Genomic DNA, 11019 nt, shown 5'->3' with positions numbered 1-11019 from the left:
TGGAAAAAATTAAAGTACAGCTCTGCTATCACTTCCAACATAAATTGAAAACGTACAGCTCTGCTATCACTTCCAACATAAATGAAGACAGAAACTAAACAGCAGTGACGTTTGTAGGGTTACTGAAGTTGGGCTAGCTGGTATATAATGATGTGCTACTGATCGCTAGGACACAGCTATGTTAGCATAACATAAACAGTGAAGCTGGAGGATGAACGCTAACTTTTTCCCCCTCGATAAAAGTTAACGTGAGAGTTCCTGATGGTTAGGGACAAATGCAATCCCATGGCAGGATGCTGTAAACAGACCAAACTTCAGTCAGAACAACTGAGATAATCCATATACTGCTGCATGGGCTGGGCTGTAGTTGCGTCGTAAGGGTTTAAAAACTGAGCTTTAAAATGATGGTAACAGTAGTAATAAAAACTGAGAGAGGCCGACAGTGATCACTGACTTTTATAGGGGCTTGTTCAGATTAAATAGAACCGATACAAAGCATTAAAACATGTTAAAAACACAATAGCCTTAATAAATGCAGAAAGGTTTGGACCTGGAAGCAGGGTTCATACGTGATCACTTAAAGACCAGACTGGCCAACAGGGTGTATCATGCAGGCTGAAATTTCACGCACTCACTTCAGCCAGAAGTTAACTGAGACTCAACATCCGGTCTTAATGTGATTTAAGCACTCTGTTATTTGTATTTTTTGCAATAGTATCTTTTTCTTTATTCTTAATCAAAAAAATAAAAAAATGATGATTGAACAGTATGTTAACAGAGAAATGTAGTCTGAGGATGTCTTTCTAACATCTACACATTTTGTGTGTGTAGACATGATCCATCATCTGCCTTTTATATTCATGTCTGGGATTAAGATAGAACGTGTCACTATACTTTTTAACAAGAAAAATAATGTTAATGTTGTAATTAATTATGCTCACTATGATCAGAATATAATCAGTAAATAATATTGTTTACGTTTAGCAAAGGATGAGAGTAAGGCAATATAATAATGACTTTAAAAATACACAACTGAAGGGTGATGGCGTAGATCAGTGGGTGAGCAGGGCACTATACACCATATGGCTAGAAAGCAGTAGGCCTGGGTTTTAGTCTGACCCGCAGCCCTTTGCTGCATGTCTTCCCTTTTCTCTCTCCCTACTTTCCTGTCTGTCTACAATGTCTCTATCAAATAAAGGCTAAAAGCCCCCACCCAAAAGAATCTATAAAATATATTCAAAAAGCCCATGTCCAAAGGATTGTGACAGGGCGCACAGGTAGTAAGAGGTTTTACAGACCTGAGGAAATCACATGATAGGGTGGGGCTAGGTTTCACAATGAGCTCACTCGAAACCTTGGCTGATTGTGACCTACACCCGTTTTCACACCTTGGCTCATGTGATTTAGAGGATCATCAGGGGGTCCTTTTGTCCCTCTTTGGGGGTATACTCCCACTGGGTTTAAATCTGGGACTCTCAACCATCTGACCTTAGAACTAGAGATGGACCGATCCGATATTACGTATCGGTATCGGTCCGATACTGACCTAAATTACTGGATCGGATATCGGAGAAAAATAAAAAATGTAATCCGATCCATTAAATATCACGAAAGCACCTCACAAAACTTGCAACACGCCGTAACTCACCTCAGAACGTTAGCACGTCGGAGCAGTATGCATCACGTGATAGAGGGCTGTGGCATGCGGGACCTGTCGGTGGTCTGGATAGCATTTGGAGCTTCGCTAGCAACCCGGCATTTCATCTCCGACAAAGTTATCCCCGAGAGAAGTAAAGCAAGTGTGTAAGTCCATCTCTGAATGTTTGTAAAGCATTCCTGCGTTAAGCTTAACAAGCGACTGCCTCTTCTTGCTGCTACTTCAATCATGAAACTGCTTAATGACAGCAGCACGTTTAAGCTTGATCAGCTGTTGTTAGAATTTATTTAATATTACTTTCTACACCAGGATCTTTTTCTACGTAGCTGACGCTGGTAACTGTGCAGGGGCGGATCTAGCAAAGTTTAGCCAGGGGGGCCGATAGGGCATTAACAGGGAAAAGGGGGCACAAAGACATACTTTTCTTTCTTATTCTCATTTAAAATGTCGAGCTTTTAATAAATAATTATCTGACACCCAAAGTTTTAATTTGATGTAAAATGAATAGAAGTCCATTACTGTATATAGTAACTATTAAGTCTAATATATATACCCTAGTAAGCTATAGTACTTTTTCCTTTGGGAAGTACCATCTGTGCAGTCTGCATTTGTTGAAGAAAGATGTTGAATCTATTTAATATTCTTGAAAAATAATTGATTTCTGTGCATTTTTTTTCACACTGCATCAAATTAAGTTGATTACGTCGATTAAGCATCATGAGGTGGAGCGTGAGGGGTGGTTCCCTATTTTTTATTTATTTATTTTTGTTGTTGCTGGGAGTTGGAACCCTATTAGTTAGGTTGCTTAATATTTATGCTAAGTACTCTTTAAAATACCAGAATAGGGAGGATGGTGTAGGTTTAAGTTTATTAGATTGATCAGTATTGCTGAACTATGAAATATTTTTTTTTTGCATACAGGTATAACAGAATAGCTTCCATCTCTACTTAGAACTGAAGAAGCTTCTCGGATGAGAGGTGAAACAGTTTTCAAGCAACTTAAAGAAGTCCAGATGCTTTTTTTGCAAGCTCCTTTAACAGTGATTGAGAGAGTTTTAAAGAGAAAAAGTATTTGGATTAAGAGGGATTGTGCTAAATTGAATGTGCAAATGAAACCTAAACTGAATGAAACATGAACTGAAGCTTATTCATATTGGACTGAATAAATTAACGCAATTTTCCATGTTAAATTAGAGAGAGAATGAGAATGATAATATCTGACTGAAGATCGGTGGATCTCATGCAAACACACCTGATTGGTTGATTAGATACCAGAGAGAGAGGTGGGGGGAACGGGACTTGACAAAGCATAAATTGGAGTGCCTAGAGGAGTCTCTGCAACCTGTGAGATGAGCAGTTCAGAAGACTGAATCTCACAACTGTTTGAAATGTCAGACCCCATCGGGATCCCCTTCAGTTCACTCACCAGCCCCACCTTGGAGCTGAGGATGCCGTGATCTACCTGCTCAATTGTGTCTACACCTATCTGGACCAACCAGAGGGCACTGTGAGGGTCATATTTTTCGACTTTTCCAATGCATTCAACACCATCAGGCCAAGCCTCACAGGTGATAAGCTGACAAAGATGGAGGTGGATGCTTCTATCCCAGGGGTCAGCAACCTTTAACACCCAAAGAGCCATTTGGACCTGGTTTCCACGCAAAAGAAAACACTGGGAGCCGCAAATACTTTTTACCATCTAAAATGAAGATAACATTGTATATATTGTTTTTTACCTTTATGCTTTGTTTGAACAACTAAAGTGTGTTGCTTATGAAATCCATGAAGTGCTACAGAGAAAATTAACATTTTATTTGTGTAATTAACACATTTTGAACTCTTTAAGAAATATAACGAAAGGAAAGACACCCAGCTGAACTAAAATGATCCAGCAAACAAAAACTGTTATATCGCCTTTGGGCTTTTGGAGTCTTGATCTGACTTCTAAAAAATAATTGGAAAAAAAGCACTATGCTGCCTAAAAATTCTGCCTAAATATGTATTTTACCACGTTAATGTGTGTGGCGGGGCGTGGTCTGCAGCACCGCTGCAGGGGAGGCTGATGCACCTGAGCGGCACCTGCAATGACTCCCTCGCCGCCTTTATGTCTGCGCTATCTATGCTGTTGTGTTGGTATGTGTCGGGCTGTGAGCTGAAAAGCTACAGCCGGCTGTATGCGTCAGCAACCGGGTGGGAAAAGTTGTCAATAAAGAGATGCTGAAAAGCATGTTCATGCAAACATCGTCGTGTCTGCCGTGATATGTTTACAATGGGACTTCTGCTCCTGAACCTCTGAACAAAGCGTCTGCAGGTCGGGGTTGTACGAAGTCACTTTCATCTTTACGCAGGACTGTAAGCTGCCATCTGTGAGGCGTGAGCGGTGTTTGTTTTTAACATAGTTCACGGTGGAGAATAGCTGCTGACATAATGTGGATCTATAATTGGCCTACCTGGGGTTGAAAGTCTCGATAAATGCACGGCGTTTCGGCAGGCATACCGGCTTCTGGGAGTGTGACGCTTATTTTGAGCGATGAAAAAATAAAAGAATATAATTTTATTTTTATATTTCAATATCACAATAATCTTCCAATTTAGAACTACAAGGTAAAAAAGAACTAACATAAATAAAATACACTTCAGCTAAATACTTCTAATTTATTTTCCCAAACCACGCGGAGCTGCACTATAAGGACTAAAGAGCCGCAGATTGCCGACTCCTGTTCTATCCGGTCGTTAAGTGATGACGTGACGAATCCTGCTTCCGGGCCCAAACTACCCTGCGTTTATTAAGGCTTTCGTGTTTTTAATATGTTTTAATGCTTTGTATCTTGTTCTATTTAATCTCAAAAAGCCCCTAAAACAGTCAGTGATCACTGTCGGCCTCTCTCGGATTTTCTTACCACTATTCATTTTAAAGCTCAGTTTTTAAAACCTTACCATGTAACTACAGCCCAGCTCACTTAATTTTTAGTTTTTCATCCATATTTGAATGACTAACCTCGTATTGTGGATCAATTATCTCAGTTGTTCTGACTGAAGTTTGGTCCGTTTACAGCAGCGTGCCATGCGATTCCATTTGTCCCTGACCACCGAGAATCCTCACGTTAACTTTTATCGAGGGGAAAAAAGTGTTCATCCTCCAGCTTCACTGTGTTTATTATGCTAACATAGCTGTGTCGCTAGCGATCACGTAGCATATCATTATATACCAGCTAGCCCAACTTCAATAACTCTACAAACGTCACTGCTGTTTAGTTTCTGTCTTCATTTATGTTGGAAGTGATAGCAGAGCTGTACGCCTTCATTTGTTTCCAAAATCCCTCAGTCAGCACATGCTATATGTATTTAGATGGAAGCTAGCGAGCTAACTCCCTGCTAACTTCTAACTCCGTTAAATGTCATAAAATCTGTTTTCATGGATGCCTGGATGTTAAACTTAATTGTTACACCTGGTAGAGCAGCCACACTGATCATTCTATTACAGATGAAAGAATTTAGACAGTTTTTCAACTTTCAGTGATGCCGCAGTGTTCGTTTGACTTATGGATATGCAGCGGAGTTAGGGCCCAGACACGGCTAATGATGTCAGACTTAAAGACTGGATTGTGTCCTGGATTGTTGATTACCTGACGGGAAGATCACAATATGTGGGTCTTCAACATCGTGTGTCTGACAAGGGGATCAGCAAAACAGGGGCACCACAAGGGACAAGCCTCTTTCCTGTTCACCCTCTACACCACGCCCTTCAGCCACTGCACAGAGACCTGCTATCATCAGAAGTTTTTGGATGATGCTGCAGTGGTTGGGTCCCATGTGTGCGATTAATAAAGGTTTATCTTATTTTATCTCTTTTATCTTATGAGTGACGGTGATGAAACAGAGTACCAGACTCATTTGTCACGCAGTGCGAGCAGAATCATCTGCAGCTCAACGTGGCAAAGACCAAAGAACTGATTGTGGACTTTAGGAGGACCAGGAAATGTGTTACCCCTGTTTCGATCCAGGAGGTCCATGTAGACATTGGGGAGGACTATAAATACCTCGGAGTACACAATAATAATAAACTGAATTGGGTTAAAAACACTCCCCCCATCCCCGTAGGTCTGGTATTCTTCATGAGCTCCTGGTTCTCTCTAGCCTGGGGTTGTCTACAGCTAAGCAGCTTCTGGTTTTTCATTTTATTTTTTAATTTACTGGGAGTCACTTTCTGACCTTTCAGGTCATGCCGACGTCCCTCTCCATGCAGATATGATGACCTCAATATGGCCCAGTCTTATGCTGACCTGCCTCAATTCTTTTCTCTGTTTTTTCTTTTCCAAACACACAATCATCTCCCACATTTTTGAGGCTCGTGTGGGTCATCAATCTTGTCCCATAAGGAATTTCCACCCGTTGATCTGTAGATAACCTATCATGTCTGCAGGCATTTCAGGGAAACCCACGCTCTGTAGTTGTTATTTCTTAGACTCACAGGCCTCCCTAATGGCTCGCTATTGCTCTGGACTCAGCATCCGATAAACTCTTGTGGGAATAAACCCCATTTCTTAGCTGGCGTCAGCCTTTATGTGGGTTTGGAGGATTTTGCTTTTATCTCTAAAGGTTTCACCCTCACGGCTATAGGAGAAGGGGACGCTGATGAAGTGCTTGTGGAAACTGTTTTACTATTTGCCAAAAATAAACGTATTGGCTAGGTATGGTGTTAAGAAAAGAAATGCAGAACAACACATGGTGATGGATTTTGTGAAAAAGATGGAAATAGCTGTGGTGAATATGTACTGTGAACATGAACAAACTCTCTCTACTTTTAAATCGTGTCTAAAACCCATCTGTTCAGAATTGCATACTCATCACTTTTAGTCTATTTTTCCTTGTTTAGCATTTATACTTACTTACTTACATTATTGTTTTTTTTATTTTTGTGTTTACTGTATGTTTTTATTTTGTTGTACTAATGTAAGGTGACCTTGAGGATTTTTAAAGGCCCCTATAAATAAAATGTACTATTATTATTAGTATTATTATTATTATTTAATAAGAGGGAGGATCATAGAGTGGCATATAAGAGTGTAGGTAAGTGTGCACAAGTGGACTTCACCTTACACAGATGGTGGGATCTTAAAGTCATAGGAAGCTGCAAGGTGCCATCAGTGGAGAAGGTAAATTGTTTTCTTATATTGTGCAATGATGTTTGCATTACGTTTTCATATATGTTCAGGTTGGTAGGGTAGGTTAATAGATGAAAAGTAGCACTTCCAGTTGATTTTAAACCAAAACTGTGAGCATGACCTGCTCTGAACCAGGCTTTGTACACAACAAAAGTTACCATGACACTGAAAATTCTGACTTAAAGCACAGCATAGCTTGCTAACTTTCTTTGCTTAATTTTGTTTTTTAGTCTAAAGCCAAAAAACAACAACCAAAACAGCAGCAACCAAAAAACAACTGTTATCTAACAAAGTCTTTCTCCCAAACCGTGAAATCCATGAGCAATTGTGTTAACATTAGGGATGTAAATTTTTATGGTAAACAGACTCTGGGGCAAAATGTTGTCTTAAACTGATACGACAGGCTAAATGGTAAAGTTTTTAACACAGAAGCTTGAATCTAAAATCTGGGGCAAAACGAAGGAAGAAACTGAGATAGAGGCGACTGTTTTTTTTTTTTTTTTTATCCATCTTGGATTTGCTCTTAAATTCAATTGCCAACCAATTCCCATGGCCACTCTAATGCTGATTCTGTCAGGGTTCTCTTTGTTAAAAGGGGGTTTTAATTCTCCTCTGTTACCAAGGGCTTGCTCAAAAGAGAATTATTGGAATTTTCTCTCTTATATTCTAAGGGCTTGTAAACTCGCATAATCACAGGTTATCTATCATTAAAGCAATTATAGGGTTGTTTCCAATTAGGTAATTAATAGAATAACTCATATTTTGTGTTATTACCAGTCTAAATTATTAGGGCCACCGAATAAAAACTGACATTAAGTCACATAGGAGTACTCAGTAAAGAGGATGATTGGCTATTAAGACAAGAGTAGGAGAAAAGGATAACGTACAGACAAACATAACAAAAAGTAAAAGGGCAAACAACGAAGTCAGAGAGAAGGAAAAGGAGAGGGCAAGGACAGAAAGGAAAGTTTGGAAGAGGAGTGGAGAAAAAATGTGAGCCAAAGAAAATGAAGAGAGAAGGAAGAGGGATGAAGGAGGCAAAGGAGCTGTTGAGAAATAAGTAAACGAAGGAAAAGAGTACCACAGCCATACATAGTTTTGATCTTTTACTTTTGAAGTTTTTAAAAAAGACTTTATTATTGTCTCAGTGTTAGTATTGTTTGTTAGGAAAAATTGCTGCATTCACATCATACTCTGAACACACACTGGCTCATATCACAATGCAATGCGAGACTCAATGGCAAGTTTTGTATTTATGTTGTTCACAGTCAAAACAGTTCATGTATGTGAACAATGACTAAACAATGCTTTATTAATTATAAAGTAAATGTCACTTAATTTTTAGTTTTTCATTTCAGAACAAGCATCTTTTTAAATTTTAAACAAAAAGTTTGCTCATTTTTAAACAAAATGTTTAAATGTAAACTTTCTGTACATAAAGATAAATTGCTACACTATAGTGTTATCATAATATAGATATATTGTTTTGTAGAAAAATAACTACTATAATAATAATGATATTTTTTATTTTTAATGTATTAATTCATTCAGTAACTACCACCTCTTTTAATTTACCATGTGTATCTGCCAATTTACCACCACTAGAGTGATCAGTTAGCCTAACGAATGACAACACTGCAACTATATTAAAAGTAGAAATGTATACTTATATCTGAAATGGTAAAAAAAATTATATGGACAAACCAAGATCTGCACAAGTGTTTGTGAAACAAAACACTATGCATCTGGAAAATTTGCCTGCATATTCTCTATGTTAGGTAACATCTACAGTATGACACAAGGCACAAATTCAGATGTACAAAGATTTGCAGATGACTAGATCTGGGTGCAGAAAAGTACAAATGCAAGTAGTTGTGCATTAACTATTTAATATACTTACTACTTATTTCTCTTCACAAGTTTTTCTTTACATTGGTAAATACAGACAAAATGACTGCACAAGTTTAACTCCAACTCTACGTTATTTTTGCCGCTGAGGTTGCTTTGCACCAGTTTGATATGAATACAGCTGTAAATTGAATTTAAATGGATGTTTGAAAAGATGATTTAACACCAATTAGTTGAATGTCTATGACACAAACATTGTCTATGGCTGTAAGGTAAGGACACTTTTAGCCATCAATCATCACTCTCCTACCCGTGTTAGATCTTGACGCTCTCAATGCCGTAAACGTTGTAGCCTTCTTTATAGGTGGCGTAGTTTGGCTGGTGGCTGGGGGACAGCAGGTTGTAGTTGGGGGGATGTTGAGGAGAAGGCAGAGTGTGTGTGTAGTTTCCTGTGTGCTGGGGTGATGACAAGGTGTTGGCTGCCACCTTCATAACAAAAATAAAGTCATGGTTATTGCTGCAGTGATTTTTCTAAGAAAAATTAGTATAACTGTTATTATTGTTACTTTAAGTTACAAAGTGACAATAGTAGTTTGAGCTATAAGACCAATAATAATTGAAAAAGCAAAATATGGCAGAAGTCAAAAGAAAGAAAATAGTCTCCATGTCCATCCATGCAAAGAATGTGGTAAAATAATAAAAAAAACATGACAGCCATTTAGAACTCTATCTATCTATCTATCTATCTATCTATCTATCTATCTATCTATCTATCTATCTATCTATCTCTCTCTCTCTCTCTCTCTCTCTCTCTCTCTCTCTCTCTCTCTCTCTCCACAGTCAGGAATGGACTGGTCTACTGGGTATGTTCCTGGTGGCCAATGCACTTTTGGGCCGGTGGGTCAATTGAAGGGCTGCTGCACACTAGCTGTACAACAGCTCATACATTCATACAACTTTCATTACTTACACTTCATCATACCTTCGCTGTGCACGCACCTTGAAGAAGAGTTTAGTGTGGAAAAAGTAGTGAAAAGGTGGAGCTGTAAAGCTAAATAGAAAAATAAATTAAAAGTAGATGCAGTAAAATATGTCCAGTTAACCAACACGTTAGCTGTCGGGCCTGCTGCTGCACCGTCAACAGCAGTACCAGCAACAACTAGTAACGAGCCCTGGTTCACAGGAGGCTGCTGTTGGTAGCACCAGCTGTGGAGAAGAGTAGGAGGTGGGACAGCAGTCTCAACGACTAAGTGAGGAAGAGATGGAGTAAGGTGAAATTAACATAATTAGGAAAGGAAAGATTCAAGGATATAGGTAAAATGAATGGCTACTTTGACCATAAACCACTCCTAATAGCTAAAGTGTGGTTTTTAATTGTAAAATGTTGCACTGCAGTGCAACTAAGATGTCCTAACAAAAGTACAACTGTACCAATAACAATTAATATCTATAATCAACATAATATGTGTATACATGACATATTTATTTAATTTATTTTTGAGTTATCATGGTGGGCTTCCAGTCCCAGTCCAGCCCTGTCCACAGCCCAAGGGCCAGAGTTACTAACCTTTGCACCAGTGCAAAGTGTGTTTCGGTGTAAAAATTAAAAGTAAGTATTTAAATTTAAAAAAAAAAAGTATTTACTAAGACAACATTTTGTGTAAGAAGTGGGACCTGATATTTTTGTGACTCACCCTCTTGCATATGCATTTCTGTGAGTTCCTTTCTCACGGTGTGAAACATGGTGCCAACTACTAACTAATGTTTGCAACATGCAAAGTACTGCTAATTGCGGCAATATTTAACACTGAAAAAAAGCATGTTGTTTTATTATCTTATGGGACTTATGGGAAACTTATTATTATTATTGCTTATAATATTTGTCTTTTGCTATTGCAGCAATTATTGCTGAGGGGTTAATAATTAATTTTCTGTTCTTTTTGAGTTACCTGGCTGCTGTTAGTTTTTCTGTATTATGTTTAGTTATTGTCCCTGTGGTTTTCCCCTCTGCTGTCTCTCATTTGGGCAGGTCAGTTTGTTGAGTTATGATATTTAGTTAAGTGTTATTTTTTTGAGCAGAATTCTGTTTAGTTGACCTCTGTTATAGGCTCAATTAGTTCTTAAAATAGCTTATTCTGTGACTGTATATTTTTGAAATAGGGCTATAATAAAACTCATATTTTGAAGAATACATCTGTTCCTGTATGTTCTTGGCTGCTTGGTCTCTAATACTCCACTTTAATGGCTCTCAGCCAACGACCCTGCGTCAGTGTGGAGGGGCCTGCAGGAAATCACCAGCTACAGACGCCCCCCACCCACTATTGAAGCAAACAAAGACCTGGCCAACGA

The 11019-nt window shown here is 38.6% G+C and overlaps 1 protein-coding gene across 2 annotated transcripts in view; it reads right to left on the bottom strand.

Annotated features, from left to right (window-relative positions):
• Positions 1-11019, bottom strand: part of LOC121812182 (glutamate receptor 4-like) — a 31762-nt gene that overhangs the window by 8039 nt on the left and 12704 nt on the right. Inside the window, exon 3 of one of the 2 annotated variants that reach the window (XR_006052909.1) lies at positions 8981-9156. The exons of the other annotated variant lie outside the window; for it this stretch is intronic. The gene's annotated coding sequence lies outside the window, so the exon portion shown is untranslated. The remainder of the gene's footprint in view (positions 1-8980; positions 9157-11019) is intronic. 2 annotated transcript variants of the gene reach the window in all.

The sequence above is a fragment of the Haplochromis burtoni genome, unplaced genomic scaffold (genome assembly GCF_018398535.1).
Source record: "Haplochromis burtoni strain Fernald_Lab_line unplaced genomic scaffold, NCSU_Asbu1 Contig_457, whole genome shotgun sequence".
Taxonomy (NCBI): domain Eukaryota; kingdom Metazoa; phylum Chordata; class Actinopteri; order Cichliformes; family Cichlidae; genus Haplochromis; species Haplochromis burtoni.
Note: the sequence above shows the minus strand (reverse complement) of the source record. Positions and strands in the feature narration are given on the sequence as shown.